Source organism: Formica exsecta, unplaced genomic scaffold, assembly GCF_003651465.1.
Source record: "Formica exsecta isolate Colony F162 unplaced genomic scaffold, ASM365146v1 scaffold83, whole genome shotgun sequence".
Lineage (NCBI taxonomy): Eukaryota > Metazoa > Arthropoda > Insecta > Hymenoptera > Formicidae > Formica > Formica exsecta.
This window is the reverse complement of record NW_021853600.1, coordinates 1,224,149-1,235,194: the sequence shown is the minus strand read 5'-3', so window position 1 is coordinate 1,235,194 and position 11,046 is coordinate 1,224,149.

Sequence of the window (11,046 nt, the reverse complement as noted above, 5' to 3'; positions counted from 1 at the left end):
GACTCGTTGGACCCTGATGGACCCGATGGGTGTCGCAAAAATCGAGAGCTGGGCCGATCTCGATTCGATACTACATACGAAGCATGATCGTCCCTTTCCGTGCGCAGAAATTGTCCTCGCAGGATTCAAAGCGTCGTTTTTGCTGATACTCCCGATCCCGGTGTTCTTCCTCCTCGCTGCCGTTCGTCCGATCATCCCGCGCGACGCCACCACCAGCATCGTGATCCTCGCGCGCGCCCCCGATCAAGCTCTCGATCGTGAAGGGTCGCGGCGTCGGACGTCGCGCGAGCTTCGCCTCTACAGCCGACGATTCCAACTCGTCGCTCGCCGATCCGACGTCGAGCTCGGTCTCTTCCACGCTTGTGTCCATGACTCGTTGGACCCTGATGGACCCGATGGGTGTCGCAAAAATCGAGAGCTGGGCCGATCTCGATTCGATACTACATACGAAGCATGATCGTCCCTTTCCGTGCGCAGAAATTGTCCTCGCAGGATTCAAAGCGTCGTTTTTGTCTTCTAATAAATTCCGTTACCTTGAGTATTTTAGGAAACTGGATTGTGCAGATTTAATTGCGTTATGCGCCGAATCTGAATGAGATTTGCAGCCAGTGTCGGATTAGTTTTATTCAAATTATCAGTACCGAATTGTTGCAATATAAATCTGGTGTTGTCAATTATTGTTAAAGAGCGCTTTGTATGTCAACAGGTTTGTGTTAACAATTGTTTTATAGTTTTCTGTTTTATTCTACTTTGCGTGGTATTACATTTCGTATTGTAATAGCTATGGCACATTTTATAAGGAGCATTACAGTGTGGATAATCTTCACTGTCAATTGTCTTCTTCCTTTCTTTCTCTTTTCTCTTTCTATTCCGTACAATATTCAAATATAACATGTAGATATCTATTATGAGACTAATAAAAAAATCATAATCTTTTAATTCGACATGGCAGTCAATGTGTCGATGATAATTTATTTTGCATTTCATTGACGATATCTTCCGTGGTAGGAGTCATCGATGTATTTCACAATTTAACAATTTCCGGTGTATATTTATATTTAATATATAGATTAATGTGTACTTTGGCACTGGTTACAACTTTATATAAAAAGTAAAAGCTTATTACACACTCTTCGCTGTCTATCTTCGTGATTTGCAGAAACACTATCAATTATTGTAATTATAATACATTTTTATGAAAATTAGATGTGTGATATCTAATTAAAATTAGATACATATGATATCTAGAAATAAGATCTGTCATGTGAAAGATAGCATTCGATTAGTATAAATGCATTCATTACATGTGATTCCGTTTTCATGTGCTTTATTATTTGAATATAGTCATCGGCTTTTGCATATATTATAGCCTTTGAATAAAACTGATAGATAAATAGTTCAACTTGTCTAGGGCAATGATAAAATATGAAAAACTGTCGTCGGATTCTTGTTAAATTCTTACTTGTTCTTATTCTTGTTAAATTCTAAGCGTTAGATTATCACTCAATATCGTAAAGGCTAATAAAAAATACTGTTAATTATCTGCAAAACCTGGCAGATATTAATCATCAGCACAAATTTGTAGATGGACTTAAATTATTATGATAATACTCGTAGATGAAACTTCTAGAATTGCTTATATTCATTTTTATAATTTTTTTTTCTTTTCTTTCATTTGGCAACTTTCTCGACTATGAACAATTTTGCACTACTTGTTGATGACAATGATGATGGCACCCGCGAAACTATATATGCACCTAAGTGAAACTATATCGACATCAGACGGCAACCGTATGGCACACGGGTCGACGGGCGACTGCCGAGGGTATAGAGCAAGGTATTTTAATTCGTGATCCCCCCAGCATGCGCGGTTCCGGTGTGGTGGATGGGGTAGCTGCGCCGTACCGACCTTCATTCGACCCTGATTGGTTGCATGCGAACCAACAGTCGTCCGGCCGCGCCTATCGTTGGCTGACCCACCATCTTGGTGCCAGGTTTTTGATCCGAGGTGCTTGCATTCGGATGCTTCGAGATTGGAAACGGTGGACAGTTCAGGACAGTCGTAGTATAGGATCCATTTTTAAATGTCATGTGACTGCTGTGACAGCGTAATTAATGTTCTTTAACTAAACACGATTTCTGGATAATGATTGAAAAGATAAAACCCTCGAGAGCATCTTTCAAAAAGTGAAAATCTTGAAAATTGTTTTTGAAGAGCAAAATCTGTAAAAGCAATCCTAAAAAAAAATTTTTTTTGACGTTTGCTTTCCGAGAGAGCTATTCTAATAATTTTTTTTTCTCTCCAGCGTTAATAAAGTTTTCTGCCAATGCTTGATAAATGTTAGATTAGATTCCCCATGAAAAAAAAAAATATATGTACATATATATATATATTATTAATATAATTACATAATATGGAATATTATATATAATATCACACACATATTGACGTTCAAATTAAAATTTAACAAATCTCACACACTAAAATTATACATGAGGGATAACTTATGAGTGATAAGGCTCAACACAATTTTGACAGATAATTGCACTTTCGTAGACGATGAATCGACGTTAATGAGCTTTCTTCCACGGTCTATTTTGTACCTCAACATGTTCCCCATTAAGTTATTCTTCGTGCCACCCCCAAAGAGTATTTCCTAACAAGCACACTTATCAAAATTGATGTCTTGCTTCATCCGTTCACAAGAAAATTGACACCACTTATCTATTTGTGGAACATTATTTGAAGTCACTGTTATACATCGTCTTCTGATTGTCGTGTTTTGGCGTTGCTACATAAAATAATTAAATATTGTCAATACCATAATTTTAATATTGAATAACTCTTAAGCGCTTTCATTGATTATATTATTTTACTATAAGAGAAATATGTTATGCTTTAATAAACTTGGGAAAATATAATTAAATTATGAATTATGCTGCAACGTCATTAGAAATGTTATACTTGTTACTTCACACGTATCTGCGTGCACGTCGAATTTTAGGATGGCTTACGCCCACGCATCGTTTACATCGTTGGTGGCTCCGAGCAGGCTAATCGATGGATCACAGTAACGACACTATTTCGATACTCGTTAGCGTGCCGTCACTTTAATTGGATTCTAAAGTTATATATCATTATTTCCGTGCATAGCACTTTATATTTTTATCTTTGGTTAAATTTAATGTTTCGGAAATATATACATGTTAATTTAATAAAAAACATTTTTCTAACATTTACTCGCAAATATTATATTTATATCATCCGATTATTTACTTTATTCAATCCTATTCATACACACATGTATCATTTGCTTATATTTATTCCATTTAATCTCTGTTGCATTTATTATAAATATTGACCTACTATTAATTGTCTGAAAAAATCTGATGTATGTATATTTATATTTAAAATATTTCTATATAAAACATTTTTATAATACGATGTAAGCATATATATTTACTCTCACACTTTCTCTCTCTCTCATATATATAATTATATTATACATATTATCTTCTAATAATTTATTTGAGTTCTAACTCAAAGATGGAGATGATATTTCTATATTCTATATTCGAATGATATTTCTTAATAATGTAACAATATTTTACAATTATTAATACTCTTTCACGAATTTGAACATAACGGATGTAGTTTTACGAGCTGTCGTCAGAGAAGTTTATGGCAAACGTTTGCACTCATTTGCGCGACAGAAAGGCGGAAATGAGTATTGGCGAAGCTAAAGAATCGAGCACAAAGCTCGACAAAGTGGCACTTAACGCCTTGTAAAATTAGAGAAGGGACACAGAGGCAGGAAGAGAGATAAAGGCATTACGCCAGCGACGAAAGGTGTTTAAACGTGGTTCGCTCTGGTAGTCGACCTCCTCTGTCAAGTTAAGAACAAAGTCATCATTCAAAATAGAAAATTTGTAAACTTCTTTTAAGGATTAATCTCAATACGAAATATATAAATATCAACAGATAAATGTGCTGAAATTTTTTAGAATTTTAAGAAACAAACTTATCGAAATATTTCGTTACGATGTAAAAAGCTAATTGTTTTTACAAACATACTTTATCTGGTACATCATCCCCGGAGAAAGAGCAACGACTATAAATTTCATCTGTGTACCAAGGAGTGGCAATCGGCCAGATGAGTTTCACCCTACAAGTAGTCACTGACAAATTGGGGCAGACCATGTCGCGCAGTGGAAAATGCGAGGCACGCGCCAGGTCGGCGCTATAGAATACAAAGAATAATTTTTTTTTTCAATTTTTTGATGAAAAATAATATAAATTAAATGAAATAAACATTACACGCTTGTTACGTAAAAAGAACTTGTATGTAAATCACGCTGAATTCTGGGAGTTGACGCGATTATTTTTAAAGTTACATATAAAAGAATTAAATCTCACATCGTGTAATCGTAATCGCCTATCACAATGAAGGATTTAAGTCACAATAATAATTTTTAATTATAATAATAATTATAAAAAAAAAGAAGTTTCTATAATAGATTCTTGTAACTTCGCCAGATTCAAATTGCATTAAATCTGAGAGGTGCAATTTCCGTCATATTCGTTAGCGATAAAGCTGAAAATTCTCCAGTTACATTGTACGACCGTCATACATCACGAATAAAGAGAAACGTTCAACCCCAAGCGTTCTACGAGTCGCCATGTGCGCGGCTGCTGTTCGCGCAGAACGTAGAAACACAGGAGAGAGCTCCGACCGTGAATGCTCAGACGGCCTTAAATCTCGTCTCGCTGTTCGCTTCGCGGACAGCGGAGCGAAGCGACGCTGCGGGCGTCGTCGTCGATCCACGTCTTTTTGCGCGGCGGAGGCGTCGGTGCGCGTCCCGCTCGACTCGTTACGCACGTGTGAACGGAAATGTCGACGCTTAAACGCTCGCGGTCGGCCGAGTTTTAATTGCCTGCCGTTAGTTACGCGGCCCGAAGAGAAGCAAGAGGAAAAGGATGAGGAGGAGGGAAGGGCGATGTGCGAGCGCGTTTCTCTTCAGAAGCGTTCTCCTCGTTTTTTGCTGCGCTTTTCTGCCGCCACCGATCGCATCCGACGGCCAATTTGTCCTAGCACGCATCTTCCGCTTGTGACCCCCTTGCAGCCAGAATCCGTCTTCGTGCCTCCCTTGCGTTTTCTGGCGACCTTTTTGTTTCGAAATCGCGGTGTTATTAAATAACATGCTTAATTCGCACAATTCTGAGCTGCTCGAATGTAGAATGAAATCTATGTTAGCTCTCACTTTCTTCGAAACGCATATTTGAAGTCGGATATATATAGGTACTCAATTAAAATTTAAATATAAAATTGAGAAAGATAAAAATGCTTAGCTTCTTATATAGATGTCAAGTACATTTATAATTAAAGACAATCCCATTTATTGCGTGACAAATGTATACTAATATAAACTAAATAAATTTAATATTTATTCTTTATTTATTTATTTATATTACAGGATAGGGAAAAAATGAGAATAAATTATTTCAATTAGAAATATTTCGTATAAAATATTAATTTTAATTTTTTCAGAAATGTTTCATAATCATATAATAATTTTAAGTGCTAACTGCGTCACACAGACAGTTCGCGTTTCTCTGAAAATCGCGGTGGGTTCTTGTGAATGACCGGTCCTACCGCTAATCCATCACTCGCGGGCGGAGATTGGTGACGGTTAGCCGACTGTTAAGCGTTAAAGAGTATTCCGCGCGTGCGTTTCTAAACATAGAGCGACACGAAACGAGAGAGAGAGAGAGAGAGAGAGAGAGGGGCCAGGTTCGCGATTGGCGGTGCGCGCGGATGTGCGTGTTGGTCAAAATCGATGGTTAGCAAATTAGTGGGCGTCGCGAAAACCGAGAAGCCGGCTCGGCAGCATCCCCTCCCTCTCATAATGGATTAACCGCCGGGTCCACACCGATGCGGCGAGCGAGGGATGAAGGGGGTCCCTCGCCGTGTTACGCGCAAATTAGCGAGCCGTCTATTTCGCGCGTGTTGAAGCCAAAATTACTTCGTCGTCTATTTTGATAGTCCGTTTCTAATAATCCGATAATAACTATGGACTCTTGAGGCAAAGTGAAGAATGAAGCATCGCTCCAGCATCCGAGGGTGTCACGCGTGTATATATATTCACGCACGCACGCACGATGGCCGGCATGCATCGCCGCGTTCATTTCACGCGTAATCACAAGCGCGTCCCATTTCACGTCGAGGATGCTCGTGCTTCTTGCATGTCTCAATATAGCATCCCGTTTAGTCGCGCCCCGTACGATTAACTTGATTTAGGCATACGCCGTTTAGCGTTTCAACCACGAGACCGCCTCCGGTGATTTAAAGACGTCGCTCTTTGTCGCTGGTCGTTTTTTTTTTTTTTTTTTGTATTAAAGGAATAAGATGATCAACACGTCCGACACGGTAGCGGAAAGCATGAAACGTTGAGAGAACGATATCGGTCTAAACGGTATTTACAAAAAGCTTTTAAGTTCCATTCTTCAGCGGCTGCTCTCGTCTGCGCTAATTTTATAGCTTATTTTCTACGAAATTATAGTTTGTTTTATTCGATCGTCGAATATAAAAGATAAAATAAAAAAGGAGTAAAATCTTTATAGTTAAAAAACGTATTTCTCTATTGAAAAGCTCTTTTCGGTGATACATCATCTTTTTTCGTTTGTTTTTTCGAAGCAGAAAAATATATGAATTCGCTGCGTTAAATCTGCGGATCTATAAATTGTCGGATATGTGGATTTATGGATTTTTAAATCTATAATTTCCCATCACATATACGACACACAAAATATCGGTTAAAAATACAAAGAGCCCGCACGCGCATGCAGTCAGTTGTATCCGAACGTAGGCAAGACAGTCAAGACGAATACACACACACACTCTCTCTCTCTCTCTTTCTCTCTTTACGGTAGTTACTGTACGCAAAGCATGGTAATCAGACAGTCGATTGATTAGCCGACAAAGTACCGCCGGCAAATTAGAAGAATGCCATCTACACGTCCCCGTCCCCGCACTTCATTGTACGTGTTACCACATATGCGTGCACGTACGTACGCGCTGTCCGTATCCTTCATCAATGAGCATGCGTGTGCGTATAAGATGTTTCACAAAAAACGGTCTAGACATATATCTTTAAAAAGCTTATAATATAATATATATATATATATATTATATATATTCTTTTCTAGAAGATTTTTTGACATTTATGGAAAAAGGATAATTTTTTAAATATACTTTGTTCATTTTCTTTTTGCTTATTTATGATAAACCTATACACGCACATACATATATATGAGTACATATAGGATGTTTTTTGTAGTTAATATTTAAAAAAAATATTAAATACAGATAAAAACATTATAGGAGGAAGCTCTTACTTTTATTTAAAAAAATATTATATATGCGCGATTATGTCTTTAATTTTTTTTAGACATAACTCTCGTGAAACATCCTATACCTGAAGATAACGTACAAGATGAGTAAGAAAGAGAGGGAGATTATCTGGTAAGAAGTCTATCCTTGAAGCAGTCCAGTCTTAGTCCGCTCGGTGCATCTGAATGCGCGCTGCCCTTTGAAGTGCACCGACAACCGCACACACATACACACCAACTCCGTCGACATTCCCTTCGTGTCCTTCAAGAAGAAAAATATCGTTATCCGCCCACTCAGTGCTTATATCTTCGAATAAGCGAGGATGTAAGTGGATGACACTGATCCGTGACACTTCCGTATTTAAAATTCTATTTAGTGAACGGAGGCTTAAAACGGAAGTCGGAAAATTTCAGTTCTTCTATCAAACACACAGTTTGGATTTTTTTAAATATATACTTTTTAATTACGGATGGTATAAGTATCTTATTCCAGAAAGGAAATCTTGTTTTAAATCTGACTTGATAATATTTTTATAAAATTACTATTATTGTTTGATTCTGAAAATTCAATATATAAATAAAATTTTATCTCTAAATGTAGTTGCAAGTAAGAAATGTGAATTTATTATTGTGAATTTTTTAGAAAGACTAAATTAAAAAACAAATATTTTCTCGCCAACTGTTCCTAAATTTAAAAAACTTATTCTTTTTTTAAAATAATTATCTTTTGAAATTATATTGCCCTATATACAATTAGGAATTATTGAAATTTTTGATTTGATTACGTAAATCAGAAAATTGTCTTTAGCGAGTTAATGATATAATTTGTATATATAAATCAGGAAGTCGTAAAATTATCACTCGCTACACCCTCGCTTGATCGTTGAAAGCCAAGCATCTGAGCACAAAGGATCCGTTGAAATGTCGAGGATGCGGCCAGATCCTACAAATAATCCCGTCGAAATGTCGTCGCGCTTCGGTGGACACATAAATGCCGGATTCGTTCGAGTATGAATTACTCGTACGTCGTGTCGTCGCGACGACAATGTTCTAGCGACTATCTTTCTCGCCGCATGTCGGAAAATCTTTTTAATCCATTTATAGCATTTTCTTTTGCTATTTTTTTTTATCTCTAACAATGTTTATTCCTCCCTGAAATGTATGTTGTGTATCGTATTATGTCTCTCCTATGATCTATTTAAATACATTTATATTCTCAGTTGATTTTTATCGAAGCTACTACAGTAAAGATTTAATTATTAAATATTACAATGTCTATGTATAATCATCATAATTTTTTTTGGATATTTATATATACATAATAATACAAATATATAATAAATTAATTGATTTGCCGTTTGGTTAAAGAACAGAAAATTTAACAAGTTTTGTTGTTAATAATATTATGTTTAGGATTCAATGAATAAATTATTTAAGATGAATTTAATGATAAATATAAATAAAAATTATAATTAAAATCTTCACTATCTTCAAATTCAACAAGTTGAACTTTTATATCATTTTTTCCTTCTATTGTCAGAGATTTTAAAAATTGATACTGAAATTGATATAATATATACTGAATACACTGGTAATGAAGTAATATACACTGTTTATACGCTGATATTTTATTACTTTGAGAGATATTTCTATATAACTTATACATTCATTATAATATGTATATATAGCGTGTATATAAAATAAATGTGTACGCAACCGAATCTAAGCGAAACGAGTGGGAGAGGAGAGGTGAAACGACGGATTCCGCGGAGAATACACGAGAGTATTGAAATGCAAAAGGCATAAAATATATTTGAAAGTTAAATACGAGTCAAGTGGCGCCTCGGTAGGGGGTAACCAGACGCGCGGTGAAGTCGGGGGCCCTCCTCTCACACCACGCAGAATTTCGACGATTTCCCGGACCTCTATCTGTGAATCCCGCCGAGAATTTTGATGCCGTTAAAACTCGCTTATCTCGCGGATTCGTGCAGGAACGCGCACATTATTCGTTGCAAGGACTCAGAATGCGCCAGTGGAAAGATGCATATTGCGTTGTATTTTGTAGATAACATTTTTTTACAAAGTCTTCTGAATGTACAAATATATCTATTCTTTTTTGCTGAATTCTCTAATCTTTTTTTTCTTTCTTCTCCCTTTTTTAGTAAATTAAAATAATCATAAGGAACGTAAAATTGACTTTTCTTATCAGTTCAACTCTTAATAAGGAAAATTATTTGTCTTCTCTCGCTCAAGATGATGATCGAGGTGAAGCCGAGTCGCTCGTTCGTTAGCGAGATAACTCTCTCATCCTGGCGCGTCCCGATTTCCGAGGATTCTCCATCGCGGCCGTCCCATTGTTCCGTAGTCTTAATGCGCGCGTCGCTGTAAACAGCGCTACAATGGAACAACTTCGTTAGCATAATCGCGTCACAGAGTCACCCGGGCGGCCCCCCCCGCTTTCCCATCTCCGTGCCTCTCCGCGCCGCGGCGGCTCCCTTTCGGATTTTACGGGTGGTTTGGCCGCGCGTCCTGGGCCTCCTCCACCTTTTCGTAGGCGGGCCCGATCCGATCCGCTCCTGCGTTTAACCGTCGCCCGTCGAATATTATTCATTGTCGCGATCCAATCGTTCATCATTGTATCGAGACTGTCATAGGCGCAGCGAAAAGGGTGCGAAAATTGCACTTGCACCCCTTAATTTATAGGAAATATTCAAAAAATAGGGAAAAGTTATTTACAGTATGTCTTCATTTTTCGTGACATCGGCGAAATTGAAATCGAAATTTTCAATTTATTGGAATCACATTGAAATTTTTGATACCGATAAGAACTACATTATACATGATATCATGTATTGGTGCGTTCAATGTAATGTTCTTATTCTTCTTCAGTTAAAATAACTTTTGTAGATAAAAATATTAAAATAAAATTTAATAAAAATAAATTTGTTTTTAATTTTAGTGGACTGTTACTAACTTTTCGCGTATAACTCGTCAGAAAAATTTTGTCGACGCCGATGTAGATTGCATATTTGTCTGTTACGCATCTCTCATCTCCCCTTTCTCCACCACCCTCGTACAGATTACAAACTGATTGAAATGGATCACGCTTGTCTCTTGGTTTATTTAACCATGATAAATAAAACTTTTTCATTATCATAAATTTGTATTTTTAAAAGTATATTATTAAAATTATTCGATGATGAAAATAAGCAAAGATATGTTCCAAAATTAGTATTAATATTCCTAAATTAGGTGCGGTTTTCCAGAGTAACAATTCATTCATTTAACATTTAAATCAATAAATATAGAATAGAAATAATCTTTTGCAACAAATAAAAATAATGTATTATATATATATATATATATATATCCCCCATTGATTCGTAAATTGGCTTAATTACAAAGTTCCCGCACGTAAGCTTGCGTCGCGTATCGCGGTAGCGGATATCTTGGCGTGCGCGTGTCTGGAGTCGAGTTTCGGTCGCGAGACTTACTCCTCGATCTCTCGTAACTTATCTCTGTCGACTATGTGACTTTATTTCAATAGATGCCCGTAAGGTTGTTCGATTGTCCGGTATAACTAGCGATATTAACCAGTAATACTTCTGGTGTTGAGACTGCCCGCCACTTGTTAGCGATGGGTCTTTTTATTGTGT